Source organism: Dermacentor albipictus, chromosome 8 (genome assembly GCF_038994185.2).
Source record: "Dermacentor albipictus isolate Rhodes 1998 colony chromosome 8, USDA_Dalb.pri_finalv2, whole genome shotgun sequence".
Classification (NCBI taxonomy): Eukaryota; Metazoa; Arthropoda; class Arachnida; order Ixodida; family Ixodidae; genus Dermacentor; species Dermacentor albipictus.
In genome coordinates this window covers 129,256,921-129,270,428 of record NC_091828.1, presented here as the reverse complement: position 1 = coordinate 129,270,428, position 13,508 = coordinate 129,256,921, and the positions used below count along the sequence as shown (strand labels likewise).

Genomic DNA, 13,508 nt, shown 5'->3' with positions numbered 1-13,508 from the left:
TGCCACGAAGCCCGCGGCGCCCCATTGCCGCCGTACATGGTGCGATCCGAAGCGAGGCGCCTCCTTTCCAACATCGCGGTCTGGGCAACTTCTGCTCACTTCCCAAAAGGAACGTTCCACAATTTTCTCATTCCGGTGCCACACGCTCAATTTTCATCGCGTTCAGGCCTGATCCGGATCGAGCGCGATCTGGATGGAGTGCATGCTGCTACGCGGTCACTTTCGATCGCGAACTTGCTTGATCCGGATCCAAACAATCGCGACCTGTGCATTGCGAGCCAGGCTCTTGATCGCGATCGTGTGACAGCAGACGATATTATAGCCTTACACGCAATGACAAACGCAACAATATTTTCTTTAAAGAAAACAGTTTTATATTAAGATTTTTACCCTAGATTTGACAAGGTGCTTGACCCATTCTAGTACGCCAGAGCTCACCTAGACTATGTAGATGCCCCAGCTCGATCCGGATCGTTGTTGGACCGTGTAGCAGTGATCGTTGTCGACTGCGATCAAGAAATTCGATCTGGATCGGGGTCGATCGCGATCACAAGTGACCGTGTGGCACCGGTACAACTATACAGGGTGTCCCAGCTAACTTTAGCCAGAGTTTACAAATATGGGAATGCTACGTAGCTGGACAGAACAAAGGTAATGTTGTTTGCCGATGGTTGGAGATACTCAAACTATTTTTTTTTCGTTCCACCTAACTAGATAATTAGTCTAAATTAATTAATTAACTTCTCAAATGTTATAATTACATCAAAAGTGTCAATGAGAAAATTGTAGATCGACATGGAACACTCCCGATACAGCTTTCTGTTGTTCTATACGTGCTACATAAATGTGTATTTTTCCGAGCGTGAAAGGAGGTCGCGAAAGCTGGGCTCTTCGAGACGTTTGGACCGCCGGCGACCCGGGGGCGAGGAACCTTTGCCGTATAGCGTTGCAGAACGGAGAGCCGTTCGTTACGTGAAGCATTGATTGGCCAACCACTTTTGAACGATAGCCGCTGGAGGGGGATGCACGAGATATTAATCTTATGAAACACTCAGACGAGAAGATGAGTCCGCGTGTTGTGGCGAAATACTGGGGACCTGCGTGTTTACTGACATTTTCTTACGTAAGGCAGTACCGGTGTCCGGTCGCCCAGTGTACTCTTGATAGCTTTCGGCGTGGCAACGCCACCACCGCTTCAGCGATGGCCGATCACAGACAGCGGTTGCGTAAGAGATGTTTCTCGTGTCTGGTACGGACCGATATTCTTCATGCTGAAGCATTATTGTATTCTGGGAAGGGCAATTACTCCAGGCGCCCGCTTTCGATTGCGGGGCCCTGTCGTTGTTATAAATAATAAGATCATGTCTTCAGCCACGAATGTGCGGTAAGATTCAAAAGCAATCAAATTTTTTTTTTAAACTTACCGTCGCCAGGTCAACGCGACATCAGTCAGCCGGGCTGCTATTTACGGCGACGTCGCGCGGCGCGCCACGGATGCTCATTGCTCAGAACTGGCCAAGCTGCGGTTGCTTTTGAGAAAGAGCGTCGGGCTTGAGCTTGAATTGAATTTTATTAGCCAAGGTACCGTTTCACAAATTAAAATAAATGCAAATACACGAAGAGCGCTGCATAATCATGCTAGTATATAGTATGTGGTGACACATAAACAACAACAGGTAAGTGAATGATGTACCTTCCGATTGAAGGTTGGTTTTGATATCCCGAAGCTAAGCTTTCTAAATACAGGGACACTACAGTTGGAGTGAGGGTAAGGGAAGCTTTAATCCTTTGGATTAGTTCAAAAAGCCGAGTTTTTAAGGTAAAGACCAGCTGTAACAATACTTTTGGCCACGTAAAGAAACCCTGCTTTCAGATTGTGCAGATATGCAAAATTTTACGTCTCAAAACACGAGTAAATGCTTCACGAGAAGCTCGCAAACATAAGCGTTTCATATACCGAAACTGAAGGCGGGGGTCGGGGGGGGGGGGCAGAAAGAGAAAGGCGCTATCGTAGCAGGTTGCCGGAAGTGACGCACGACCCAGAACGTTGAGAACCAGCGCGGCTCCTCGGCATCACCTCCAAGATTAGGCAGCTCCCGCGGCGCGCTGCCAACCTGCGTTCGTTCGCCGGACCACGGACGAAATCTTCTTCGATGGCGAAGGCTTTTCTGAGAAACTCGTACGGGTTTCCTTCTACACATTTATAACCAATTTAAGCAATGAATGCGGACGTTATCGCATTCCGCCCCTGTCGGTTCGCCTCGACTTCGGTCTGGACAGCAAAACGCCCTCCCTGTCCACCGAACTGAGGTGGCGCCCGCCGGCCCACACGTGGTGGGATTGGAGCGTGGATAACGGGCGAGAAAACGCGGTAATGCTCCACGCGGGGGGAGGAGAGGAGACTCCGTCGGGGGGGGGGGGGGGCGCCGCTCTAGGGTCAGCGACGACAAATGGGGCTGGCTGGACCGAGAGGGAGGGAGTGTCCGGGAACCGCAGCCCGATTATAGCGTTGCTGCTGCGTAGATGCGGTGTGTGTGTGCTCGCAGAAATAACTTCCGGTTCCGCGGTGCGCTGCCCCCCTCCCCTCTTCCGGAAGTGGGAGGGACGTGTAACGGTCGCCCACTCTCTTTTGACCGCGGCCCACGCGAGAGAAGCGCACCTGTTGCGCCTCCTTTTCGTGTGAGGCACCCTATTTCGTGTGCGCGCAGGGCGACACCGCGCGGTGTAGGTCCGCGTGTTTTTTTGTTTTTTTTTCCTTCGGGGGTTGGAGGTTCAGGGCGTAGCGTAATAGGCTTGGGAAGCAGGTCATGCATGTTTGTCTAAAGATCGGAATCAATCAATCAATCAATCAATCAATCAATCAATCAATCAATCAATCAAAATGAACCAATATTAGCTTTATTTAAACAATTCAAGAAGTGCGTACAAAATTCTTGGACTAGCCTATGGGGCTAGTACCTTGCACAGACTGGTTTAGCGCGTACCTAATTACACGGACGCAGTTCGTAAATGTAAATTAGCAAAAATCCAAAGTAACAGAAGTTGCATCTGGAGCACTGCAGGGCAGCGTCGTGGCTTCTATATTATTCTTAATTTTTATGAACGATCTACCCTGATCCTTTAGAACTAACATAAAGCTTTTCGCCGATGAATGCATCGTTTATAAAGAAATTAACTCGCCTTCCGATCGTATTATCCTCAACAATGCCTTAATATTAGTGACAGAATGGTGCGCGAAACGGCAGATGACTTTAAATGTAAGAAAATCAGCTTTGCCAAGAATAACACGTAAACAAAACATACCACATTTTTGCTACAGTATTAGTGACGTACGTGCAACCAACTACAGCCGAGCAGCACAGGCGCCTTGGATTAGTGATTTTAGATGACTTTAAATGGGAGGCACTCGTACAGCTATGTTACATCGTCCGCCTTAAAGAGATTATTCTTCCTTAAAAGGTGACTCCAATCTGCACCACCTAAAACAAAACTCATATCTTACATTACCTTTTTTCGACCTATACTAGAATATGCTAACGTAGTTTGGTTCCCGCGGTCACAAACAGTTTAGTTAACGAGCTGGAAGGTGTGCAAAGAAAAGCCAGTATGTTTGTCTACAACAAATATGGCTTATTCTATTCGCCCTCAGAATTAATTGAAAGATATGAACTCGTAACATTAAGAAATCGCGCTGAATTCTCACGCCAGAAAAATACTGTTCCAACTCCTTCATATATAAGCAGCTGAAGATCGACAGTTCAAGGTTTATAAATAAGTTTCGAACTAGACACTCACGCCACGAACATACACTAAACTCACAAGGATAGCGTTTCAACAGAAACTTTCTCACATATTCTTTCTTCCCGCAGGCAGTTAAAGAAAGGAATAGCTTACCCGAATGTATATCTAGTTGTAACGGTTTGAATAATTTTTCAACGTTACTTCGTAATAACTTACGTTCCACCCACCGTTAATATCTTGCGTACGTTTTTTAATATAGTGCAATTCTTCAATGTGATCATTATGTGCTGTATGTCTGTTCGTAATGTTTTTACCAGATGGCTTTTGCCCCTTCCACTCCAAATAATATTGTATAAATATGTAACTGTGTTGACACTTCGTTTATCTGTAATTGTATTTGTTTTTCGTTTTGTCTTGCCCTCCTGCAATATTCCCTCTGTGTGTGTATATATATATATATATATATATATATATATATATATATATATATATATATATATATATATATATATATATATATATATATATATATATGATATTGTTTTTTCATCCACTTTAATTTCCATTAATTTATCATTACTTTATTTCACTTATTAAGCACATGCAATTTCCCCTATGTTGTACTTGGTGTCAGTGTTTGTTGGCTTCTCATTATATATATATATATATATATATATATATATATATGATATTGTTTTTTCATCCACTGTAATTTCCATTAATTTATCATTACTTTATTTCACTTATTAAGCACATGCAATTTCCCCTATGTTGTACTTGGTGTCAGTGTTTGTTGGCTTCTCATTATATATATATATATATATATATATATATATATATATATATATATATATATATATATATATATATATATATGTGTGTGTCAACCACGCATATGTTTCCTTAGCAAGTGAGAACATTGTTTAAACGAGCAAACATTAATTGTCTAAGAAAGAGTAATGACATTTCATTAGACGGTCAATATTTCTGGTAAATTTCATTCGCACAAACACGTTCCCAGTTATCGCGGCAAGGCATTCCAACACAATAATTGGGTGTGGCTTCCGAGAACTGCATACGCGCGCTCACTTCGTGGCACCTGGCGCAGCGGGCTCCCGGCTTGGCATTGACTGCCACTGTGTGTACCCAGGTACACGGTGCGGAACATGCGAACAAATGTGAACGTCCTCTTTGTTGAGGCGTGGCGCTTCTAATTTAACGGAATCGCTGTGTAGCTAGCAAAGGCTACTGCAGCTGGCTGCTTCAAATTCGAGGCCCGAGGACTTTGCGAAAGTCGAGCTTCTTCGCAAATCCCGCGTTCATAAACTTTCGGGGCCGACTGTACGTGCAAAATTGTCAACGCTGGTCGGAGTGCACATTGAAAGGGTTGCGTGCTTAGATGTTTTGGTGCACCCGCCTGGTGGTGCATAGTGGCTGTGGCGTTGCGTTAATAAGCCCGAAGGCGCGTGATCGAATAAAAAACGCCCGTGTACTGTGCATTGGGTGCACGTTAAAGAGAACCCAAAGTGGTCTAAATTAATCCGGAGGCCCCAGCACGGCTTGCCTCGTAAACATATCGTCTATAGTTTTAGCACGTAAAGTCCCAGAATTTAAATTTTAAGACGTTTTGGTGGCTCGTGTTGTTCTGTCTCAGCACTCGTTTCTCCGAGAATTGAACATAATTTAAATGACATCTGCCTACCTCGGCGGAACTGACAGTTTACGAAGGTCGTTGAAAGTTCAAGTGCGACGTGGCTATTGATCAAAAAACCTCTGTGCGAAAAAATGTTGCCAATGGCGGACCATACCTGTCCAACTCTCCCGAATTTTTCGTAGAGCTTACGAATTCGGACTAGTTTTGCAATTTTACGAGATTTGCGTGAGATCTTGCAAAAATTCTGTTCGTGCGAATTCTCGCTCATGTTCGCCTCCAAATATATTCTCGGGCATCTCCAGGTTATCAAAGGACAACATAGGGATACGTGGTTCGTGCAGGTTTAGTCAAGCAAGTTTATATACCAGGCAAAATCGGCAACATAGTCAACGCCATATATGCGAGAAACAATGTGGTGCTCCCCAGTTTAACGCTGTTCAAAGTTTGTTGCGGATTGTGTGCTGCATCTAAAGGTAAACCATCGTAATAAAATGCTTATGTATCCCGCAAAACGTGCGCGCCCAGGGCACACTAAAAAGAGATAGAGGGAGACCAAAAATCGTTCGTCTCCGGTCGTGTCGGCGGTATCTTGAAGTTGACAGGTGTGGCGTTCTCACAGTGGAGATGCAGAGATGCTCGAGGGACACTGCGCAGATGAGGAGGATGTTGGGGGACGTTGCCCTTCCGTTTGACGTATAGTGCAGCGCACGAGCGCTCTACTAAGAAAGAAAGAAAGATTACTGTCGCTCTCCGTTTTCTTTTTAAACCCCAGCTTTCTTTATCCGATAAGAAAATGCCGGTTTTTGTGAAGAAGAGTTTGAAACAAAAGGTAACAAAGCCAATGCTTACCTAAACGGTTAATCTGATCATCGCGTTAAGCGCCCTTAGTTTCGGTTTATAGCATTGCGTTATGTTTTCCATCATGTATATAAACGAGAAGAAAGGAAACCGAGGGGCCCGATTTTTATTAGTCATACAATAAGAAGCCAACAAAGACGAAAGCGGCCAGAAGCCCAGACCTAGCGAACCCTACCTTAATTAATTGTAGCGAAAGCGGAACGAGGACAACAGAAAGGCACATGTGTCAGATGTGCCTTTCTGCTGTCCCTCACCTTGCGCTACAACAAAATAAGATACGCCGTACCAGCAAGCCCCTATAGCTATCCTAACGAACCCTCAATCAGTCTGAACTCGTCAAGAAGCCCTTCTCTTCAAATAGAGAGAAAAGGAACACGTGAAGCGAGTCGGGCTGAAACGCCGACCGACGTGTTGTTCAGTGAAAGCGAAGCAGATGCCCCGCGCAACTTTGTGACAGTGCAGTTCTGATTTTTTTTTTGTTCTCTTCTTTCTTTTTTGGCAGCGAATTTTTTCGGACATCTTGGCCGCTCGTCGAATGAGAAACGGGGTAGCATTTCTCCTTTGACACAGCTGAGAGGCACGCGTTCGTCATGCAGCAGCGCAGAAGAACGGACGCGAAGTGAAGCAGAGCGATGAAGTGGGCTTTCATTCTTCCGCAGCTGTGTTAAGACACAAACTGCATGACGGACTTGTGCCGTATACGAAGCGCACATGTGACTAATGCGAGGGCCCGTTGTGATTTCAGTTGCTCTTTGACCAGTGTCCATGTGTTTAACACGTGAGATATTAGGAGAAGCTGTTTATTGGAAGGCAGTCTTTTGCCGGCTTACACACGATCGCTGACACGATACACTCTGCGTAGGAAGGGGGAAGGGGATTAAAAGATCCCAGGGGAGAGTGCAGAAACGGAAAATAAATATAAAGTAAGCGAGTACAAACCTGTAAACGATATTTATAGGTTAGACGATTGGCGTAATCGCAATGGAACCGGCTTGTTCAGTCAAATACGCGAGGTGATCTGATAACAAACCAGTCTGCAGTTTGCGTTTCTGTAGTACGTTTACGGGGGCTTCCTTTCCTGGTACTTGTTGCTTTCGCCGCACTAGTGTGTCCGTGCTCAGCGCTAGAGCGACGAAAAGAAGGGACACGGAGAGAAGGCACGCGTCACTGCAGACGTCGCGGGCGCACTCCGGAGAAATGTAGGCCGCGCGTACGGCTTTGCGGTGCCCAAAAGCTGGAGTCGCTGTGGACCTTGTGTCACTGTGCAGGAAGCCCTATGCAGGGACGCTGCATACATCAGTGGACGGTGTTACAGTGCGCGTCTCGCGCAGCGTGGACCGATGCGACGAGTGCGCGCAAGGGGGGGAGGGGGGGGGGGGGCGAGAGAGTTCAAGCCACGAGCGGGCGGCTTTGCCGGAAGTCGCCGCCTGCGAGCTTCAAGGCAAACTTGGCGAAATACGAGCTCAGCGTGCGTCTCGCTGCAGCGGTCCGCGCCAAGGTCACTGGGCAGGTTCTGTTCGTGGAAAGAGAGAGAGAGCAAAAAAATTGGAAATGCAGCTGCGTCGCGTTAGGTTATACCGGCAGCGTTAGGAGTATACAGCGCCTCGCCTCTTTCAGCACCGTCGTTAGCAACGCTGGGCCCGTCGTGAGTATTTGTTTCTCGAGCGAATGTGAAATCTGTCATGCCGGGGACTTGGTTGCACTGCAGTTTTCGTCGGCCAGTGCTGTTGCCCGAGAACGCCGAAGGACTATAACTACACGAGCGCGTGTCCAAAGATACGCCAGAGCGAAGTGTCTCGGGCCATCACGCGCGTGCGTCGACTTCCGGCTTGCAGTCGGCGCGCCACCCTCTGGCGCCTCTCTTGCTTCCGGTTCTCTCGAGGTGTGCACTACTCGCTCAATGGGAGACGCGTAGCTCCACCAAGTTTCTGCTCGCGCACGTGTGTGCCCAATCCGGAGTTTTGGCTGCGTCAGCTACGTTTCGCCGAGACACTACGAATCGCAAAGGAAGAGAAGGCACGAGAACGACTTCAAGGGTGATGACGTTCCCGTACCACTTCTGCTGGGGGCTTGGTCGGTTAACTCTTCATCGATAACCACTGCCTTCTGAGAGAGCTAAAGACCGAACTTGGCAAGTGTGAAAAACTTTTACTGAGCCGAATAGAATACCAGAAAATGCTTTGAAAACCGTGACGCCACGCGAACGCACTGGCGTTTCCGTGTGATAAATAATAATAATAAATATCATACTAACGGAGCTGTGATCTTTATTTTTTGTAATAATGGACTTTATTACCGCGAATTCGGGGAGAATAAGGTTTTCAAAGAATACCTTATCACTCTAAAGCGATTTAGTAATTCTCCTTGGTGTCTCTTTTAAATGCCTGATCCTTTCTTGGCTACATGCTCCTGCTTCTTGAGATGTTACGAAAGCGCCTACACACGGTGTATCCGTGTGTTGTCCAGGTTATATTACCTGTCCGTGTTCTGTTACTTCTGAAAGTGTTTTGAGGGGTGGGATGGTGAGAATTAGAGGTGTCCGCGTCTTCGCAGGTTCCTGCACTTTTTTACGTCCCAGGGGCCGTATTCTGTAGCGGTTCCTTTGGGAACCGGTTCCTTTCGGCTGTTGCTATTGGTCGGCGCTTCGATGTCGTCATCCCTGGTGGGCGGGACGACAAATTTTGATGACGTCACACAGGTTGCCAATCTTCTGGAAAGGAACCGGTTCCCTGCTAGGAGCGGAACCGCGGAGAAGTGGTTCGTTTGAGAGTCGCGCGCTGGGGCGAGCATGATGTCGAGGGTTGCTAGGGCAACCGCGGCTGCCGGCTAATCTCGCGCCAGCTGACGAGCCGGCACCTAGACGAGACGAGACAGAGACGGCAATGGCGGCTCCCTTGGTCGGGCTGCTGGCGAGTGCCGAAACAAAACGACGCGACGAGAGGCAACGACGCGACGCGTTCGGCATGGCCGAAGAAGAGTTTCGAAGGCATTTTAGGCTCTTCAAAGACATAGTGCGACGTCTTTGCGATGAGCTGGAAGGACATCTCGGACCTCAAAGATTGCGTGGTGTCGACACTACGATGAAAGTGCTGTGCGCGCTGCGGTTTTTTGCCACCGCGAGCTTTCAACAGTGCGTCGGGAATGAAGAAGCGATTGCACTGTCGTAGCCTTCGGTCAGCCGGATCATTACAGCCGTCGCCAAGGCCATTACGGTTGTGGGCAAGGAAAAAGGATGGGTTAGATTCCCATCCACGGCGCAACAGAAAGCCGCCGTCAAGGAAGGCTTTCTTAGCCGTGGAAAAATTCCAGGAGTTCTAGGATGTGTGGACGGGAGTCTGATAGCCATCGTTCGCCCTAAGAAGCTCGGCCCCGGCGAAACGGAATCGTACTGGAGCCGTAAAGGGTATTACACCCTCAACTGCATGGTCGTGAGTATTGTTCATTGACAAATATTTTCGATATGTGTTTGCGCGAGTGCACGTTGTAAAAAACTTCGTTTCGTTATTTTTCATCAATTGCCGGCAATACTTGCGTTCCTATTAGAGAAAGTAGCGTTTGTGTTGTATGTGTAATGACGACTTTGATCTTTGCATAGAACACGGCCGCACTTTTTCAGTGCTCTCCAATCACAGTTGAATAGCCTTTTCGATGCTACAATGTAAACACATTACGCGCGACTTAAACCGGAATAGACGCCGTAGCAGTGAAGGGAGTCTTCGTCTGCGAGCGATCCTAACAGAAGACGAGCCCTTGTGATTCTTATTCGACGTAAAACTAAAGCATTGTGGCCAACAGACTGTAAACGCGAAAAGGAGCATCCCATCAATGAAAATGGTGTGAGGGAGAATGAGAATGTGTGGACACCCATTTGCTCTAGCTGTCAATACGGCACATGCTGTTTCCGCGTTCTTTCGCTTGTAATAGGCACTTTGTCTGAAAAAAAAAAAAAAACATAGGTTCACTCTTTAGCAGAATCTTATACAATATGGACGGAAGAAACCAAAGGAATTATTTTGCGCATTGTGTTGTTACCGCACGCCATACATGAGCATGTGAACACATGCCAACATTGCATTTGTAGGTTAAGATGACACTGTTATCGTGCTGATCATTAGTTCAACTGCCTACTGCGTATGTTGATATCTCCTTTTCTGTAATTGTGTTCACTGACTGAACAGTAACTGTTTGGCAAGTAGTGTTGTAAGCAAAAGGTTGTGCCACATATTTGTTGCAGTGGCACTGACACCTTCTCTTTGCTTTCCCTTATGAGGTGTGCGACGCGAAGCTGAATATCCTGGAAATTGACCCACGGTTTCCGGGATCGTGCCATGATTCATTCGTCTGGAGGCATTCTACATTTCGCCGCCGCCTCACTCGTGGCCTGTTACTTCATGGAGAAGTCTCGCTTGGTAAGTGCACCTGAAGTAGCAGTGCTTCTTCCACATGTAAAACATACACAGTCAAATCGTTTTGCATCCAGCAAACTTTAAGAAAGCGTGATTTGCTAGAAATGTGTTGTGAATGCAGCGGTACCTAATGAACCTGCAGCGACTATCGAGAGAAACAAGTCTCTCTTAAAAGGCAGATATTTGTACCAGCATGTATACAACAGCTGACATGTTATGCTGTTTATTTATTAATTTCAATACACTGAATGCCAAGTGGAGCGCTACAGGCAGGGGTGGAATTCTACAGAACACGTCGAAATGGCAGTTTTCAAGTATGGTGGAAAAGGGTTGGTGACAATGGACTCGGGGACCTGGTCCCTGTCCTTGGAACAAAGGAATAAGCGTGTGCGTGAAACTTTCGGCATCGACGTTAGTGATCGGTGTAGTATATATTGTAGAATGGTGCAAGTTGCGCTATTTTGCTTTGTGTCGCAATGTGTGTGATTTTTTTTTGTTGCAGCGACATGTGGTGCTGGAGTGATTAGAAAGGATCAAACGGGTAGCTCGATTTTGGGTACCTTCATGAGAAGAGGTACGAAAGGTAGAGCAAGGATCCCAGATACTGGCAGCATATTCGAGAGTAGACCTTAGAAGTGTTTTATAAAATAACACTTCTGAAGAGAGAAGAGCTAATAAGTTTTAGTGGAAGATGTACATTTAGGGAGGGGCAAATGGGATGAACGGAGCAGAAAACCACGAGTATGAAATAAATGTTACATGTCCAACTTAACCTGAGATAGAGATTTGCAGCCAAGACAACAGGTGAAATAGGGCTTTTCTTTAAAATGAGTTGAACTTTCTTTACAACTTTCCGGGAAGGTCAATGTTTGATAGATATTGCAACAATAAATCCAAGACCCGCTCCTGTTGTAAAAGGGCCCTGGCGTAGACTGTGTTCTTGCATTGCGCCTTAATGTATCCATTTCGTTCACTAACATGCAACACTTTACAGGGGACTCTGGGTACCGGCTAGCGCCATGGATCATGACTCCTGTGCCTGGTCACCCAAATCGCCTCACGGCAGAGGGGCGCTATAATAGAGAGTTTTAGCCCAGCGGGTTTACGGCCAGCGGAGCGGAGCGGTCTCCACCGTTGCGCCAGCGGAGCGGCTCGCGAAAAAAGAATTTTAGCCCAGCGGATCACCCGCTCGAGCGGGGTAAAGAGCGGGGAGTTCTGCTGCCCCACCTAGTGGTTCGAATAGGAGTTACTGAGAAATGAAATTGAATTACGCTTGCTTTTATTATGCAAGAAATGTTGAATAAAGATATATTACATGTTCTCAGTGCATTATTTGTTAATAATGTACTGAGTACTAATGTACGGGTCAGCGCGGCAGTCGCCGTTTTCGATGCAGAACTGCCGGCGTTCATGTTCGCGGCTGCCGTCTTGCATTTCCCATACACGCCCGCGCGCCCTTACGCACGCTCGCGCGCTGCGTATACGCTCCGCTGGGGAGTGCTTTCCAGCGGGCGTAAACGCTGCTCCGTAAAACCGCTGGCCGCCTCAGCGTGGTGCGCATGCGCAGTCGCGTCTCCGCTCGCCCGCTCCGCTCCGCTGGCCGTAAACCCGCTGGGCTAAAACTCTCTAATGAGGCACACGCATCAATGCGAAATGCCGTTGAGCGGTGCATAGGAGTCGTCAAGAGCCGCTTCCGATGCCTGCAGATGTATCGGGTGCTCCACTACTCGCCTCAGAAAGCAGCCACTATTGTTGCAGCTTGTGCAGCGCTGCATAACCTCTACCTTGCAGCAGGCGTGCCTCTGCCAGGCGACCCAGATGATGACGGTGCACATGACGACAGCGCACAGCGGCCAGCCCAGGCACAAGTGCCGCTTCAAGTAGAGGTGCCACCGCAGGCGCACCCTGTACAGCCTTCTCGAGCTTTGTTTCAATGAGGTCGTGCGGTGGGCGAATCCATAGTTGGTGTGTTTCAGCTGCCCAGAAATTTGCGCATTGCCTACCTGCAAAGTGTGCGCCGGCGCATTCGCTGGCAAATGAGGCGGAGACATGTGCTGGTGGAACATGTTTTATTTTTCTTTTCATGAAGTAAATAGGCCGTGCACTTCAACATAACACATTGCGTGTGCTCACATGTGGCTAATCGTAGTATGCTGCATACTGCGGTAGTGAAAAGCACATGATTTGTCTATGTTGAGCATGACAGATACACATGCAGTGACAAATAGCCATGTGCCATTATGTTACTCCTTTGCTTTGTTCACTGTGCTTTTGAATACTGTCTTGCCAGGGAATTTTCTTTAAATAAAGGTTATTTCCAAGGTGAATGGCAACCAATCTTGCATAGTTGAATATTGCTTTGCGATGCCTATTTTACTGTGCAGTATGCATTGTTCCAAAGCTGAAGGTGTCTGTTCATGTGTGACACACAAGCACAGCACAAGTTGCACAGCAACTGAAATGTCGTTCAAAGCAATCTGTATAGCACATATTGAAACGTACAGCAACAAACGAGACATGCCAAGCACTTTTTGGAGCAGGATTTCTTTACATAGCAGACACTCATGCTTACTACTGCTTTGTTTAAACTCAAGAGTTGCTTCAACATTGCATTTCTTGCACGCATGATTTCACATAATGCTCGTAATTGCTGCTTAACAAGGTGCAACTACGCTATAACACAATATAAACAAAATCATGACAATGAAACATTTCTTTATTTTATTCACTGGGTACCTGCTTCGCCATTCAGGCATTACAGCAGGGAGGGTACAACTCATATAAATGAACACTCAAAATTACATTCGTAAAGCATGGAAGAAATCATCATTTGAACAAATACAGACAGT

At 47.0% G+C, this 13,508-nt stretch overlaps 1 protein-coding gene and 1 long non-coding RNA gene across 2 annotated transcripts in view; both read left to right on the top strand.

The window, feature by feature from the left end:
• The window catches only part of wge (winged eye), a 215,585-nt gene that overhangs the window by 94,768 nt on the left and 107,309 nt on the right, over positions 1-13,508 (top strand). The window lies entirely within an intron of this gene.
• On the top strand, positions 9,362-11,731 carry LOC135918947 (uncharacterized). Its single transcript, XR_010569834.2, has 3 exons — positions 9,362-9,681; positions 10,524-10,662; positions 11,654-11,731. It is a non-coding gene; the product is annotated as an uncharacterized lncRNA (long non-coding RNA).